The sequence below is a fragment of the Triticum aestivum genome, chromosome 4A (assembly GCF_018294505.1).
Source record: "Triticum aestivum cultivar Chinese Spring chromosome 4A, IWGSC CS RefSeq v2.1, whole genome shotgun sequence".
NCBI lineage: Eukaryota > Viridiplantae > Streptophyta > Magnoliopsida > Poales > Poaceae > Triticum > Triticum aestivum.
Genome location: NC_057803.1, coordinates 639,495,527 through 639,514,551, shown reverse-complemented (window position 1 = coordinate 639,514,551; position 19,025 = coordinate 639,495,527).

The following is a 19,025-nucleotide window of genomic DNA, read 5'->3' as shown; positions in this document are numbered from 1 at the left end:
ACCATCACTGTACTCATGCACCCGGACCGGAAGGAATAGAATGTTACACTCATAAAGCAAAATTTTCATCCTTTTGATGCTGATGATATATGTAGGATCTCAATGCCGAGGTCGGGTGCGAGAGACTGCATTGCTTGGCACCCTGAAAAGACCGGGATATTCACAGTTAGGAGTGCTTATAATTTGGCGATGGCTATCAAGAATAGTCGGCTCTGGAACCCTCTAGGTCGACGAACAACCAAGATAATCGCAGCATATGGGACCTCATTTGGAAGGCTGACGTCCCACCGAAGGTGAGAATATTTGGATGGAGGGTAGCGACAAACACTCTGGCAATGAACAGAGGCGGAATCAGAATTTCTCAAAGTCTAGGGCTAAAATTAACTGACTAATTATAATGTCTAATACTACGCACATCAATGTGCGTTATAAGTATGACACAAAATCATATTCAAGACGAAATAAAAATTCATTCTTATCACGAGAGGAAAATCCATAAAAGAAATAGTTTAACAAAGCGTATCATTGCAAACATGGTTTGGTACCAATTCTTATCACGAATCGCAGACCACAGCAGAGTTCCATTTGCTATTTTAAGCTTCCCGTGCTGCTTTACTCCAAAGCGGAATGAATAAAATCGAAAATACAACGGAGCATATTATTATTCTCACCAAAAGCAATTAAGTTCCTCCGTCTCGTTTTTTTCATGACCAGACCAAGAAGAGCGTCGTTGTTTCACTAAAATCACAGGTGAACACACCACCAAACAAACATTTCTAGAAAACTGAGATCTCCCGGTTAGCAAAGCAAACAAGCAGAACACATGGACGCTGAGAGTACCCTTGTTGCACCTTAACGGCCATGTGCGCTTGGCAAGCAAACCAGATCGGTGTATATATATATAACCTATGCACCGATGGCTCCAAGAGGAGCACGATATACGCAAACAATGAGAAAATATGTACAGAACTGCCAAATAACCATCACTGTACTCATGCACCCGGACCGGAAGGAATAGAATGTTACACTCATAAAGCAAAATATTCATCCTTTTGATGCTGATGATATATGTAGGATCTCAATGCCGAGGTCGAATGCGAGAGACTGCATTGCTTGGCACCTTGAAAAGAACGGGATATTCACAGTTAGGAGTGCTTATAATTTGGCGATGGCTATCAAGAATAGTCGGCTCTGGAACCCTCTAGCTCGACGAACAACCCAGATAATCGCAGCATATGGGACCTCATTTGGAAGGCTGACGTCCCACCGAAGGTGAGAATATTTGGATGGAGGGTAGCGACAAACACTCTGGCTATGAACAGATGCGGAATCAGAATTTCTCAAAGTCTAGGGCTAAAATTAACTGACTAATTATAATGTCTAATACTATGCACATCAATGTGCGTTATAAGTATGACACAAAATCACATTCATGACGAAATAAAAATTCATTCTTATCACGAGAGGAAAATCCATAAAAGAAATAGTTTAACAAAGCGTATCATTGCAAACTTGGTTTGGTACCAATTCTTATCACGAATGGCAGACCACAACAGAGTTCCATTTGCTATTTTAAGCTTCCTGTGCTGCTTTACTCCAAAGCGGAATGAATAAAATCGAAAATACAACGGAGCATATTATTATTCTCACCAAAAGCAATTAAGTTCCTCCGTCTCGTTTTTTTCATGACCAGACCAAGAAGAGCGTCGTTGTTTCACTAAAATCACATGTGAACACACCACCAAACAAACATTTCTAGAAAACTGAGATCTCCTGATTAGCAAAGCAAACAAGCAGAACACATGGACGCTGAGAGTACCCTTGTTTCACCTTGACGGCCATGTGCGCTTGGCAAGCAAACCAGATCGGTGTATATATATGTAACATATGCACCGATGGCTCCAAGAGGAGCGCGATAGACGCAAACAATGAGAAAATATGTACAGAACTGCCGAATAACCATCACTGTACTCATGCACCCGGACCGGAAGGAATAGAATGTTACACTCATAAAGCAAAATTTTCATCCTTTTGATGCTGATGATATATGTAGGATCTCAATGCCGAGGTCGGGTGCGAGAGACTGCATTGCTTGGCACCCTGAAAAGACCGGGATATTCACAGTTAGGAGTGCTTATAATTTGGCGATGGCTATCAAGAAATAGTTGGCTCTGGAACCCTCTAGCTCGACGAACAACCCAGATAATCGCAGCATATGGGACCTCATTTGGAAGGCTGACGTCCCACCGAAGGTGAGAATATTTGGATGGAGGGTAGCGACAAACACTCTGGCAATGAACAGAGGCGGAATCAGAATTTCTCAAAGTCTAGGGCTAAAATTAACTGACTAATTATAATGTCTAATACTACGCACATCAATGTGCGTTATAAGTATGACACAAAATCATATTCAAGACGAAATAAAAATTCATTCTTATCACGAGAGGAAAATCCATAAAAGAAATAGTTTAACAAAGCGTATCATTGCAAACATGGTTTGGTACCAATTCTTATCACGAATGGCAGACCACAGCAGAGTTCCATTTGCTATTTTAAGCTTCCCGGGCTGCTTTCCTCCAAAGCGGAATGAATAAAATCGAAAATACAACGGAGCATATTATTATTCTCACCAAAACCAATTAAGTTCCTCCGTCTCGTTTTTTTCATGACCAGACCAAGAAGAGCGTCGTTGTTTCACTAAAATCACAGGTGAACACACCACCAAACAAACATTTCTAGAAAACTAAGATCTCCCGATTAGCAAAGCAAACAACCAGAACACATGGACGCTGAGAGTACCCTTGTTGCACCTTGACGGCCATGTGCGCTTGGCAAGCAAACCAGATCGGTGTATATATATGTAACATATGCACCGATGGCTCCAAGAGGAGCGCGATAGACGCAAACAATGAGAAAATATGTACAGAACTGCCGAATAACCGTCACTGTACTCATGCACCCGGACCGGAAGGAATATAATGTTACACTCATAAAGCAAAATTTTCATCCTTTTGATGCTGATGATATATGTAGGATCTCAATGCCGAGGTCGGGTGCGAGAGACTGCATTGCTTGGCACCCTGAAAAGAACGGGATATTCACAGTTAGGAGTGCTTATAATTTGGCGATGGCTATCAAGAAATAGTTGGCTCTGGAACCCTCTAGCTCGACGAACAACCCAGATAATCGCAGCATATGGGACCTCATTTGGAAGGCTGACGTCCCACCGCATGTGAGAATATTTGGATGGAGGGTAGCGACAAACACTCTGGCTATGAACAGAGGCGGAATCAGAATTTCTCAAAGTCTAGGGCTAAAATTAACTGACTAATTATAATGTCTAATACCATGCACATCAATGTGCGTTATAAGTATGACACAAAATCACATTCAAGACGAAATAAAAAGTCATTCTTATCACGAGAGGAAAATCCATAAAAGAAATAGTTTAACAAAGCGTATCATTGCAAACATGGTTTGGTACCAATTCTTATCACGAATGGCAAACCACAGCAGAGTTCCATTTGCTATTTTAAGCTTCCCGGGCTGCTTTCCTGCAAAGCGCAATGAATAAAATCGAAAATACAACGGAGCATATTATTATTCTCACCAAAAGCAATTAAGTTCCTCCGTCTCATTTTTTTCATGACCAGACCAAGAAGAGCGTCGTTGTTTCACTAAAATCACAGATGAACACACCACCAAACAAACATTTCTAGAAAACTGAGATCTCCCGATTAGCAAAGCAAACAACCAGAACACATGGACGCTGAGAGTATCCTTGTTGCACCTTGACGGCCATGTGCGCTTGGCAAGCAAACCAGATCGGTGTATAGATATGTAACCTATGCACCGATGGCTCCAAGAGGAGCGCGATAGACGCAAACAATGAGAAAATATGTACAGAACTGCCGAATAACCGTCACTGTACTCATGCACCCGGACCGGAAGGAATAGAATGTTACACTCATAAAGCAAAATTTTCATCCTTTTGATGCTGATGATATATGTAGGATCTCAATGCTGAGGTCGGATGCGAGAAACTGCATTGCTTGGCACCCAGAAAAGAACGGGATATTCACAGTTAGGAGTGCTTATAATTTGGTGATGGCTATCAAGAATAGTCGGCTCTGGAACCCTCTAGCTCGACGAACAACCCAAATAATCGAAACATATGGGACCTCATTTGGAAGGCTGACGTCCCACCGAAGGTGAGAATATTTGGATGGAGGGTAGCGACAAACACTCTGGCTATGAACAGAGGCGGAATCAGAATTTCTCAAAGTCTAGGGCTAAAATTAACTGACTAATTATAATGTCTAATACTACGCACATCAATGTGCGTTATAAGTATGACACAAAATCACATTCAAGACGAAATAAAAATTCATTCTTATCACGAGAGGAAAATCCATAAAAGAAATAGTTTAACAAAGCGTATCATTGCAAACTTGGTTTGGTACCAATTCTTATCACGAATGGCAGACCACAACAGAGTTCCATTTGCTATTTTAAGCTTCCTGTGCTGCTTTACTCCAAAGCGGAATGAATAAAATCGAAAATACAACGGAGCATATTATTATTCTCACCAAAAGCAATTAAGTTCCTCCGTCTCGTTTTTTTCATGACCAGACCAAGAAGAGCGTCGTTGTTTCACTAAAATCACATGTGAACACACCACCAAACAAACATTTCTAGAAAACTGAGATCTCCTGATTAGCAAAGCAAACAAGCAGAACACATGGACGCTGAGAGTACCCTTGTTTCACCTTGACGGCCATGTGCGCTTGGCAAGCAAACCAGATCGGTGTATATATATGTAACATATGCACCGATGGCTCCAAGAGGAGCGCGATAGACGCAAACAATGAGAAAATATGTACAGAACTGCCGAATAACCATCACTGTACTCATGCACCCGGACCGGAAGGAATAAAATGTTACACTCATAAAGCAAAATTTTCATCCTTTTGATGCTGATGATATATGTAGGATCTCAATGCCGAGGTCGGGTGCGAGAGACTGCATTGCTTGGCACCCTGAAAAGAACGGGATATTCACAGTTAGGAGTGCTTATTATTTGGCGATGGCTATCAAGAAATAGTTGGCTCTGGAACCCTCTAGCTCGACGAACAACCCAGATAATCGCAGCATATGGGACCTCATTTGGAAGGCTGACGTCCCACCGCATGTGAGAATATTTGGATGGAGGGTAGCGACAAACACTCTGGCTATGAACAGAGGCGGAATCAGAATTTCTCAAAGTCTAGGGCTAAAATTAACTGACTAATTATAATGTCTAATACTATGCACATCAATGTGCGTTATAAGTATGACACAAAATCACATTCAAGACGAAATAAAAAGTCATTCTTATCACGAGAGGAAAATCCATAAAAGAAATAGTTTAACAAAGCGTATCATTGCAAACATGGTTTGGTACCAATTCTTATCACGAATGGCAGACCACAGCAGAGTTCCATTTGCTATTTTAAGCTTCCCGGGCTGCTTTCCTCCAAAGCGGAATGAATAAAATCGAAAATACAACGGAGCATATTATTATTCTCACCAAAAGCAATTAAGTTCCTCCGTCTCATTTTTTTCATGACCAGACCAAGAAGAGCGTCGTTGTTTCACTAAAATCACAGATGAACACACCACCAAACAAACATTTCTAGAAAACTGAGATCTCCCGATTAGCAAAGCAAACAACCAGAACACATGGACGCTGAGAGTATCCTTGTTGCACCTTGACGGCCATGTGCGCTTGGCAAGCAAACCAGATCGGTGTATAGATATGTAACCTATGCACCGATGGCTCCAAGAGGAGCGCGATAGACGCAAACAATGAGAAAATATGTACAGAACTGCCGAATAACCGTCACTGTACTCATGCACCCGGACCGGAAGGAATAGAATGTTACACTCATAAAGCAAAATTTTCATCCTTTTGATGCTGATGATATATGTAGGATCTCAATGCTGAGGTCGGATGCGAGAAACTGCATTGCTTGGCACCCAGAAAAGAACGGGATATTCACAGTTAGGAGTGCTTATAATTTGGTGATGGCTATCAAGAATAGTCGGCTCTGGAACCCTCTAGCTCGACGAACAACCCAAATAATCGCAGCATATGGGACTTCATTTGGAAGGCTGACGTCCCACCGAAGGTGAGAATATTTGGATGGAGGGTAGCGACAAACACTCTGGCTATGAACAGAGGTGGAATCAGAATTTCTCAAAGTCTAGGGCTAAAATTAACTGACTAATTATAATGTCTAATACTATGCACATCAATGTGCGTTATAAGTATGACACAAAATCACATTCAAGACGAAATAAAAATTCATTCGTATCACGAGAGGAAAATCCATAAAAGAAATAGTTTAACAAAGCGTATCATTGCAAACTTGGTTTGGTACCAATTCTTATCACGAATGACAGACCACAGCAGAGTTCCATTTGCTATTTTAAGCTTCCCGGGCTGCTTTCCTCCAAAGCGGAATGAATAAAATCGAAAATACAACGGAGCATATTATTATTCTCACCAAAAGCAATTAAGTTCCTCCGTCTCGTTTTTTTCATGACCAGACCAAGAAGAGCGTCGTTGTTTCACTAAAATCACATGTGAACACACCACCAAACAAACATTTCTAGAAAACTGAGATCTCCCGATTAGCAAAGCAAACAAGCAGAACACATGGACGCTGAGAGTACCCTTGTTGCACCTTGACGGCCATGTGCGCTTGGCAAGCAAACCAGATCGGTGTATATATATGTAACATATGCACCGATGGCTCCAAGAGGAGCGCGATAGACGCAAACAATGAGAAAATATGTACAGAACTGCCGAATAACCATCACTGTACTCATGCACCCGGACCGGAAGGAATAGAATGTTACACTCATAAAGCAAAATTTTCATCCTTTTGATGCTGATGATATATGTAGGATCTCAATGCCGAGGTCGAATGCGAGAGACTGCATTGCTTGGCACCCTGAAAAGAACGGGATATTCACAGTTAGGAGTGCTTATAATTTGGCGATGGCTATCAAGAATAGTCGGCTCTGGAACCCTCTAGCTCGACGAACAACCCAGATAATCGCAGCATATGGGACCTCATTTGGAAGGCTGACGTCCCACCGAAGGTGAGAATATTTGGATGGAGGGTAGCGACAAACACTCTGGCTATGAACAGATGCGGAATCAGAATTTCTCAAAGTCTAGGGCTAAAATTAACTGACTAATTATAATGTCTAATATTATGCACATCAATGTGCGTTATAAGTATGACACAAAATCACATTCATGACAAAATAAAAATTCATTCTTATCACGAGAGGAAAATCCATAAAAGAAATAGTTTAACAAAGCGTATCATTGCAAACTTGGTTTGGTACCAATTCTTATCACGAATGGCAGACCACAACAGAGTTCCATTTGCTATTTTAAGCTTCCTGTGCTGCTTTACTCCAAAGCGGAATGAATAAAATCGAAAATACAACGGAGCATATTATTATTCTCACCAAAAGCAATTAAGTTCCTCCGTCTCGTTTTTTTCATGACCAGACCAAGAAGAGCGTCGTTGTTTCACTAAAATCACATGTGAACACACCACCAAACAAACATTTCTAGAAAACTGAGATCTCCTGATTAGCAAAGCAAACAAGCAGAACACATGGACGCTGAGAGTACCCTTGTTTCACCTTGACGGCCATGTGCGCTTGGCAAGCAAACCAGATCGGTGTATATATATGTAACATATGCACCGATGGCTCCAAGAGGAGCGCGATAGACGCAAACAATGAGAAAATATGTACAGAACTGCCGAATAACCATCACTGTACTCATGCACCCGGACCGGAAGTTATAGAATGTTACACTCATAAAGCAATATTTTCATCCTTTTGATGCTGATGATATATGTAGGATCTCAATGCCGAGGTCGGGTGCGAGAGACTGCATTGCTTGGCACCCTGAAAAGAACGGGATATTCACAGTTAGGAGTGCTTATAATTTGGCGATGGCTATCAAGAATAGTTGGCTCTGGAACCCTCTAGGTCGACGAACAACCAAGATAATCGCAGCATATGGGACCTCATTTGGAAGGCTGACGTCCCACCGAAGGTGAGAATATTTGGATGGAGGGTAGCGACAAACACTCTGGCAATGAACAGAGGCGGAATCAGAATTTCTCAAAGTCTAGGGCTAAAATTAACTGACTAATTATAATGTCTAATACTACGCACATCAATGTGCGTTATAAGTATGAGACAAAATCATATTCAAGACGAAATAAAAATTCATTCTTATCACGAGAGGAAAATCCATAAAAGAAATAGTTTAACAAAGCGTATCATTGCAAACATGGTTTGGTACCAATTCTTATCACGAATGGCAGACCACAGCAGAGTTCCATTTGCTATTTTAAGCTTCCCGGGCTGCTTTCCTCCAAAGCGGAATGAATAAAATCGAAAATACAACGGAGCATATTATTATTCTCACCAAAAGCAATTAATTTCCTCCGTCTCGTTTTTTTCATGACCAGACCAAGAAGAGCGTCGTTGTTTCACTAAAATCACAGGTGAACACACCACCAAACAAACATTTCTAGAAAACTAAGATCTCCCGATTAGCAAAGCAAACAAGAACACCTGGACGCTGAGAGTACCCTTGTTGCACCTTGACGGCCATGTGCGCTTGGCAAGCAAACCAGATCGGTGTATATATATGTAACATATGCACCGATGGCTCCAAGAGGAGCGCGATAGACGCAAACAATGAGAAAATATGTACAGAACTGCCGAATAACCGTCACTGTACTCATGCACCCGGACCGGAAGGAATAAAATGTTACACTCATAAAGCAAAATTTTCATCCTTTTGATGCTGATGATATATGTAGGATCTCAATGCCGAGGTCGGGTGCGAGAGACTGCATTGCTTGGCACCCTGAAAAGAACGGGATATTCACAGTTAGGAGTGCTTATAATTTGGCGATGGCTATCAAGAAATAGTTGGCTCTGGAACCCTCTAGCTCGACAAACAACCTAGATAATCGCAGCATATGGGACCTCATTTGGAAGGCTGACGTCCCACCACAGGTGAGAATATTTGGATGGAGGGTAGCGACAAACACTCTGGCTTTGAACAGAGGCGGAATCAGAATTTCTCAAAGTCTAGGGCTAAAATTAACTGACTAATTATAATGTCTAATACTATGCACATCAATGTGCGTTATAAGTATGACACAAAATCACATTCAAGACGAAATAAAAAGTCATTCTTATCACGAGAGGAAAATCCATAAAAGAAATAGTTTAACAAAGCGTATCATTGCAAACATGGTTTGGTACCAATTCTTATCACGAATGGCAGACCACAGCAGAGTTCCATTTGCTATTTTAAGCTTCCCGGGCTGCTTTCCTCCAAAGCGGAATGAATAAAATCGAAAATACAACGGAGCATATTATTATTCTCACCAAAAGCAATTAAGTTCCTCCGTCTCATTTTTTTCATGACCAGACCAAGAAGAGCGTCGTTGTTTCACTAAAATCACAGGTGAACACACCACCAAACAAACATTTCTAAAAATCTGAGATCTCCCGATTAGCAAAGCAAACAACCAGAACACATGGACGCTGAGAGTATCCTTGTTGCACCTTGACGGCCATGTGCGCTTGGCAAGCAAACCAGATCGGTGTATAGATATGTAACCTGTGCACCGATGGCTCCAAGAGGAGCGCGATAGACGCAAACAATGAGAAAATATGTACAGAACTGCCGAATAACCGTCACTGTACTCATGCACCCGGACCGGAAGGAATAGAATGTTACACTCATAAAGCAAAATTTTCATCCTTTTGATGCTGATGATATATGTAGGATCTCAATGCTGAGGTCGGATGCGAGAAACTGCATTGCTTGGCACCCAGAAAAGAATGGGATATTCACAGTTAGGAGTGCTTATAATTTGGCGATGGCTATCAAGAATAGTCGGCTCTGGAACCCTCTAGCTCGACGAACAACCCAGATAATCGCAGCATATGGGACCTCATTTGGAAGGCTGACGTCCCACCGAAGGTGAGAATATTTGGATGGAGGGTAGCGACAAACACTCTGGCTATGAACAGAGGTGGAATCAAAATTTCTCAAAGTCTAGGGCTAAAATTAACTGACTAATTATAATGTCTAATACTACGCACATCAATGTGCGTTATAAGTATGACACAAAATCACATTCAAGACGAAATAAAAATTCATTCTTATCACGAGAGGAAAATCCATAAAAGAAATAGTTTAACAAAGCGTATCATTGCAAACTTGGTTTGGTACCAATTCTTATCACGAATGACAGACCACAGCAGAGTTCCATTTGCTATTTTAAGCTTCCCGGGCTGCTTTCCTCCAAAGCGGAATGAATAAAATCGAAAATACAACGGAGCATATTATTATTCTCAGCAAAAGCAATTAAGTTCCTCCGTCTCGTTTTTTTCATGACCAAACCAAGAAGAGCGTCGTTGTTTCACTAAAATCACATGTGAACACACCACCAAACAAACATTTCTAGAAAACTGAGATCTCCCGATTAGCAAAGCAAACAAGCAGAACACATGGACGCTGAGAGTACCCTTGTTGCACCTTGACGGCCATGTGCGCTTGGCAAGCAAACCAGATCGGTGTATATATATGTAACATATGCACCGATGGCTCCAAGAGGAGCGCGATAGACGCAAACAATGAGAAAATATGTACAGAACTGCCGAATAACCATCACTGTACTCATGCACCCGGACCGGAAGGAATAGAATGTTACACTCATAAAGCAAAATTTTCATCCTTTTGATGCTGATGATATATGTAGGATCTCAATGCCGAGGTCGGGTGCGAGAGACTGCATTGCTTGGCACCCTGAAAAGAACGGGATATTCACAGTTAGGAGTGCTTATAATTTGGCGATGGCTATCAAGAATAGTCGGCTCTGGAACCCTCTAGGTCGACGAACAACCAAGATAATCGCAGCATATGGGACCTCATTTGGAAGGCTGACGTCCCACCGAAGGTGAGAATATTTGGATGGAGGGTAGCGACAAACACTCTGGCAATGAACAGGGGCGGAATCAGAATTTCTCAAAGTCTAGGGCTAAAATTAACTGACTAATTATAATGTCTAATACTACGCACATCAATGTGCATTATAAGTATGACACAAAATCATATTCAAGACGAAATAAAAATTCATTCTTATCACGGGGGGAAAATCCATAAAAGAAATAGTTTAACAAAGCGTATCATTGCAAACATGGTTTGGTACCAATTCTTATCACGAATGGCAGACCACAGCAGAGTTCCATTTGCTATTTTAAGCTTCCCGGGCTGCTTTCCTCCAAAGTGGAATGAATAAAATCGAAAATACAACGGAGCATATTATTATTCTCACCAAAAGCAATTAAGTTCCTCCGTCTCGTTTTTTTCATGACCAGACCAAGAAGAGCGTCGTTGTTTCACTAAAATCACAGGTGAACACACCACCAAACAAACATTTCTACAAAACTAAGATCTCCCGATTAGCAAAGCAAACAACCAGAACACATGGACGCTGAGAGTACCCTTGTTGCACCTTGACGGCCATGTGCGCTTGGCAAGCAAACCAGATCGGTGTATATATATGTAACATATGCACCGATGGCTCCAAGAGGAGCGCGATAGACGCAAACAATGAGAAAATATGTACAGAACTGCCGAATAACCGTCACTGTACTCATGCACCCGGACCGGAAGGAATAAAATGTTACACTCATAAAGCAAAATTTTCATCCTTTTGATGCTGATGATATATGTAGGATCTCAATGCCGAGGTCAGGTGCGAGAGACTGCATTGCTTGGCACCCTGAAAAGAACGAGATATTCACAGTTAGGAGTGCTTATAATTTGGCGATGGCTATCAAGAAATAGTTGGCTCTGGAACCCTCTAGCTTGACGAACAACCCAGAAAATCGCAGCATATGGGACCTCATTTGGAAGGCTGACGTCCCACCGCGGGTGAGAATATTTGGATGGAGGGTAGCGACAAACACTCTGGCTATGAACAGAGGCGGAATCAGAATTTCTCAAAGTCTAGGGCTAAAATTAACTGACTAATTATAATGTCTAATACTAGGCACATCAATGTGCGTTATAAGTATGACACAAAATCACATTCAAGACGAAATAAAAATTAATTCTTATCACGAGAGGAAAATCCATTAAAGAAATAGTTTAACAAAGCGTATCATTGCAAACATGGTTTGGTACCAATTCTTATCACGAATGGCAGACCACAGCAGAGTTCCATTTGCTATTTTAAGCTTCCCGGGCTGCTTTCCTCCAAAGCGGAATGAATAAAATCGAAAATACAACGGAGCATATTATTATTCTCACCAAAAGCAATTAAGTTCCTCCGTCTCATTTTTTTCATGACCAGACCAAGAAGAGCGTCGTTGTTTCACTAAAATCACAGGTGAACACACCACCAAACAAACATTTCTAGAAAACTGAGATCTCCCGATTAGCAAAGCAAACAACCAGAACACATGGACGCTGAGAGTATCCTTGTTGCACCTTGACGGCCATGTGCGCTTGGCAAGCAAACCAGATCGGTGTATAGATATGTAACCTATGCACCGATGGCTCCAAGAGGAGCGCGATAGACGCAAACAATGAGAAAATATGTACAGAACTGGCGAATAACCGTCACTGTACTCATGCACCCGGACCGGAAGGAATAGAATGTTACACTCATAAAGCAAAATTTTCATCCTTTTGATGCTGATGATATATGTAGGATCTCAATGCTGAGGTCGGATGCGAGAAACTGTATTGCTTGGCACCCAGAAAAGAACGGGATATTCACAGTTAGGAGTGCTTATAATTTGGCGATGGCTATCAAGAATAGTCGGCTCTGGAACCCTCTAGCTCGACGAACAACCCAGATAATCGCAGCATATGGGACCTCATTAGGAAGGCTGACGTCCCACCGAAGGTGAGAATATTTGGATGGAGGGTAGCGACAAACACTCTGGCTATGAACAGAGGTGGAATCAGAATTTCTCAAAGTCTAGGGCTAAAATTAACTGACTAATTATAATGTCTAATACTACGCACATCAATGTGCGTTATAAGTATGACACAAAATCACATTCAAGACGAAATAAAAATTCATTCTTATCACGAGAGGAAAATCCATAAAAGAAATAGTTTAACAAAGCGTATCATTGCAAACTTGGTTTGGTACCAATTCTTATCACGAATGACAGACCACAGCAGAGTTCCATTTGCTATTTTAAGCTTCCCGGGCTGCTTTCCTCCAAAGCGGAATGAATAAAATCGAAAATACAACGGAGCATATTATTATTCTCACCAAAAGCAATTAAGTTCCTCCGTCTCGTTTTTTTCATGACCAGACCAAGAAGAGCGTCGTTGTTTCACTAAAATCACATGTGAACACACCACCAAACAAACATTTCTAGAAAACTGACATCTCCCGATTAGCAAAGCAAACAAGCAGAACACATGGACGCTGAGAGTACCCTTGTTGCACCTTGACGGCCATGTGCGCTTGGCAAGCAAACCAGATCGGTGTATATATATGTAACATATGCACCGATGGCTCCAAGAGGAGCGCGATAGACGCAAATAATGAGAAAATATGTACAGAACTGCCGAATAACCATCACTGTACTCATGCACCCGGACCGGAAGGAATAGAATGTTACACTCATAAAGCAAAATTTTCATCCTTTTGATGCTGATGATATATGTAGGATCTCAATGCCGAGGTCGGGTGCGAGAGACTGCATTGCTTGGCACCCTGAAAAGAACGGGATATTCACAGTTAGGAGTGCTTATAATTTGGCGATGGCTATCAAGAATAGTCGGCTCTGGAACCCTCTAGGTCGACGAACAACCAAGATAATCGCAGCATATGGGACCTCATTTGGAAGGCTGACGTCCCATCGAAGGTGAGAATATTTGGATGGAGGGTAGCGACAAACACTCTGGCAATGAACAGGGGCGGAATCAGAATTTCTCAAAGTCTAGGGCTAAAATTAACTGACTAATTATAATGTCTAATACTACGCACATCAATGTGCGTTATAAGTATGACACAAAATCACATTCAAGACGAAATAAAAATTCATTCTTATCACGAGAGGAAAATCCATAAAAGAAATAGTTTAACAAAGCGTATCATTGCAAACATGGTTTGGTACCAATTCTTATCACGAATGGCAGACCACAGCAGAGTTCCATTTGCTATTTTAAGCTTCCCGGGCTGCTTTCCTCCAAAGCGGAATGAATAAAATCGAAAATACAACGGAACATATTATTATTCTCACCAAAAGCAATTAAGTTCCTCCGTCTCATTTTTTTCATGACCAGACCAAGAAGAGCGTCGTTGTTTCACTAAAATCACAGGTGAACACACCACCAAACAAACATTTCTAGAAAACTGAGATCTCCCGATTAGCAAAGCAAACAACCAGAACACATGGACGCTGAGAGTATCCTTGTTGCACCTTGACGGCCATGTGCGCTTGGCAAGCAAACCAGATCGGTGTATAGATATGTAACCTATGCACCGATGGCTCCAAGAGGAGCGCGATAGACGCAAACAATGAGAAAATATGTACAGAACTGGCGAATAACCGTCACTGTACTCATGCACCCGGACCGGAAGGAATAGAATGTTACACTCATAAAGCAAAATTTTCATCCTTTTGATGCTGATGATATATGTAGGATCTCAATGCTGAGGTCGGATGCGAGAAACTGCATTGCTTGGCACCCAGAAAAGAACGGGATATTCACAGTTAGGAGTGCTTATAATTTGACGATGGCTATCAAGAATAGTCGGCTCTGGAACCCTCTAGCTCGACGAACAACCCAGATAATCGCAGCATATGGGACCTCATTTGGAAGGCTGACGTCCCACTAAAGGTGAGAATATTTGGATGGAGGGTAGCGACAAACACTCTGGCTATGAACAGAGGTGGAATCAGAATTTCTCAAAGTCTAGGGCTAAAATTAACTGACTAATTATAATGTCTAATACTACGCACATCAATGTGCGTTATAAGTATGACACAAAATCACATTCAAGACGAAATAAAAATTCATTCTTATCACGAGAGGAAAATCCATAAAAGAAATAGTTTAACAAAGCGTATCATTGCAAACTTGGTTTGGTACCAATTCTTATCACGAATGACAGACCACAGCAGAGTTCCATTTGCTATTTTAAGCTTCCCGGGCTGCTTTCCTCCAAAGCGGAATGAATAAAATCGAAAATACAACGGAGCATATTATTATTCTCACCAAAGGCAATTAAGTTCCTCCGTCTCGTTTTTTTCATGACCAGACCAAGAAGAGTGTCGTTGTTTCACTAAAATCACATGTGAACACACCACCAAACAAACATTTCTAGAAAACTGAGATCTCCCGATTAGCAAAGCAAACAAGCAGAACACATGGACGCTGAGAGTACCCTTGTTGCACCTTGACGGCCATGTGCGCTTGGCAAGCAAACCAGATCGGTGTATATATATGTAACATATGCACCGATGGCTCCAAGAGGAGCGCGATAGACGCAAATAATGAGAAAATATGTACAGAACTGCCGAATAACCATCACTATACTCAAGCACCCGGACCGGAAGGAATAGAATGTTACACTCATAAAGCAAAATTTTCATCCTTTTGATGCTGATGATATATGTAGGATCTCAATGCCGAGGTCGGGTGCGAGAGACTGCATTGCTTGGCACCCTGAAAAGAACGGGATATTCACAGTTAGGAGTGCTTATAATTTGGCGATGGCTATCAAGAATAGTCGGCTCTGGAACCCTCTAGGTCGACGAACAACCAAGATAATCGCAGCATATGGGACCTCATTTGGAAGGCTGACGTCCCACCGAAGGTGAGAATATTTGGATGGAGGGTAGCGACAAACACTCTGGCAATGAACAGAGGCGGAATCAGAATTTCTCAAAGTCTAGGGCTAAAATTAACTGACTAATTATAATGTCTAATACTACGCACATCAATGTGCGTTATAAGTATGACACAAAATCATATTCAAGACGAAATAAAAATTCATTCTTATCACGAGAGGAAAATCCATAAAAGAAATAGTTTAACAAAGCGTATCATTGCAAACATGGTTTGGTACCAATTCTTATCACGAATGGCAGACCACAGCAGAGTTCCATTTGCTATTTTAAGCTTCCCGGGCTGCTTTCCTCCAAAGCGGAATGAATAAAATCGAAAATACAACGGAGCATATTATTATTCTCACCAAAAGCAATTAAGTTCCTCCGTCTCGTTTTTTTCATGACCAGACCAAGAAGAGCGTCGTTGTTTCACTAAAATCACAGGTGAACACACCACCAAACAAACATTTCTAGAAAACTAAGATCTCCCGATTAGCAAAGCAAACAACCAGAACACATGGACGCTGAGAGTACCCTTGTTGCACCTTGACGGCCATGTGCGCTTGGCAAGCAAACCAGATCGGTGTATATATATGTAACATATGCACCGATGGCTCCAAGAGGAGCGCGATAGACGCAAACAATGAGAAAATATGTACAGAACTGCCGAATAACCGTCACTGTACTCATGCACCCGGACCGGAAGGAATAAAATGTTACACTCATAAAGCAAAATTTTCATCCTTTTGATGCTGATGATATATGTATCTCAATGCCGAGGTCGGGTGCGAGAGACTGCATTGCTTGGCACCCTGAAAAGAACGGGATATTCACAGTTAGGAGTGCTTATAATTTGGCGATGGCTATCAAGAAATAGTTGGCTCTGGAACCCTCTAGCTCGACGAACAACTCAGATAACCGCAGCATATGGGACCTCATTTGGAAGGCTGACGTCCCACCGCAGGTGAGAATATTTGGATGGAGGGTAGCGACAAACACTCTGGCTATGAACAGAGGCGGAATCAGAATTTCTCAAAGTATAGGGCTAAAATTAACTGACTAATTATAATGTCTAATACTATGCACATCAATGTGCGTTATAAGTATGACACAAAATCACATTCAAGACGAAATAAAAATTCATTCTTATCACGAGAGGAAAATCCATAAAAGAAATAGTTTAACAAAGCGTATCATTGCAAACATGGTTTGGTACCAATTCTTATCACGAATGGCAGACCACAGCAGAGTTCCATTTGCTATTTTAAGCTTCCCGGGCTGCTTTCCTCCAAAGCGGAATGAATAAAATCGAAAATACAACGGAGCATATTATTATTCTCACCAAAAGCAATTAAGTTCCTCCGTCTCATTTTTTTCATGACCAGACCAAGAAGAGCGTCGTTGTTTCACTAAAATCACATGTGAACACACCACCAAACAAACATTTCTAGAAAACTGAGATCTCCCGATTAGCAAAGCAAACAACCAGAACACATGGACGCTGAGAGTATCCTTGTTGCACCTTGACGGCCATGTGCGCTTTGCAAGCAAACCAGATCGGTGTATAGATATATAACCTATGCACCGATGGCTCCAAGAGGAGCGCGATAGACGCAAACAATGAGAAAATATGTACATAACTGCCGAATAACCGTCACTGTACTCATGCACCCGGACCGGAAGGAATAGAATGTTACACTCATAAAGCAAAATTTTCATCCTTTTGATGCTGATGATATATGTAGGATCTCAATGCTGAGGTCGGATGCGAGAAACTGCATTGCTTGGCACCCAGAAAAGAACGGGATATTCACAGTTAGGAGTGCTTATAATTTGGCGATGGCTATCAAGAATAGTCGGCTCTGGAACCCTCTAGCTCGACGAACAACCCAGATAATCGCAGCATATGGGACCTCATTTGGAAGGCTGACGTCCCACCGAAGGTGAGAATATTTGGATGGAGGGTAGCGACAAACACTCTGGCTATGAACAGAGGTGGAATCAGAATTTCTCAAAGTCTAGGGCTAAAATTAACCGACTAATTATAATGTCTAATACTACGCACATCAATGTGCGTTATAAGTATGACACAAAATCATATTCAAGACGAAATAAAAATTCATTCTTATCACGAGAGGAAAATCCATAAAAGAAATAGTTTAACAAAGCGTATCATTGCAAACTTGGTTTGGTACCAATTCTTATCACGAATGACAGACCACAGCAGAGTTCCATTTGCTATTTTAAGCTTCCCGGGCTGCTTTCCTCCAAAGCGGAATGAATAAAATCGAAAATACAACGGAGCATATTATTATTCTCACCAAAAGCAATTAAGTTCCTCCGTCTCGTTTTTTTCATGACCAGACCAAGAAGAGCGTCGTTGTTTCACTAAAATCACATGTGAACACACCACCAAACAAACATTTCTAGAAAACTGAGATCTCCCGATTAGCAAAGCAAACAAGCAGAACACATGGACGCTGAGAGTACCCTTGTTGCACCTTGACGGCCATGTGCGCTTGGCAAGCAAACCAGATCGGAGTATATATATGTAACATATGCACCGATGGCTCCAAGAGGAGCGCGATAGACGCAAACAATGAGAAAATATGTACAGAACTGCCGGATAACCATCACTGTACTCATGCACCCGGACCGGAAGGAATAGAATGTTACACTCATAAAGCAAAATTTTCATCCTTTTGATGCTGATGATATATGTAGGATCTCAATGCCGAGGTCGGGTGCGAGAGACTGCATTGCTTGGCACCCTGAAAAGAACGGGATATTCACAGTTAGGAGTGCTTATAATTTGGCGATGGCTATCAAGAATAGTCGGCTCTGGAATCCTCTAGGTCGACGAACAACCAAGATAATCGCAGCATATGGGACCTCATTTGGAAGGCTGACGTCCCACCGAAGGTGAGAATATTTGGATGGAGGGTAGCGACAAACACTCTGGCTATGAACAGAGGCGGAATCAGAATTTCTCAAAGTTTAGGGCTAAAATTGACTGACTAATTATAATGTCTAATACTACGCACATCAATGTG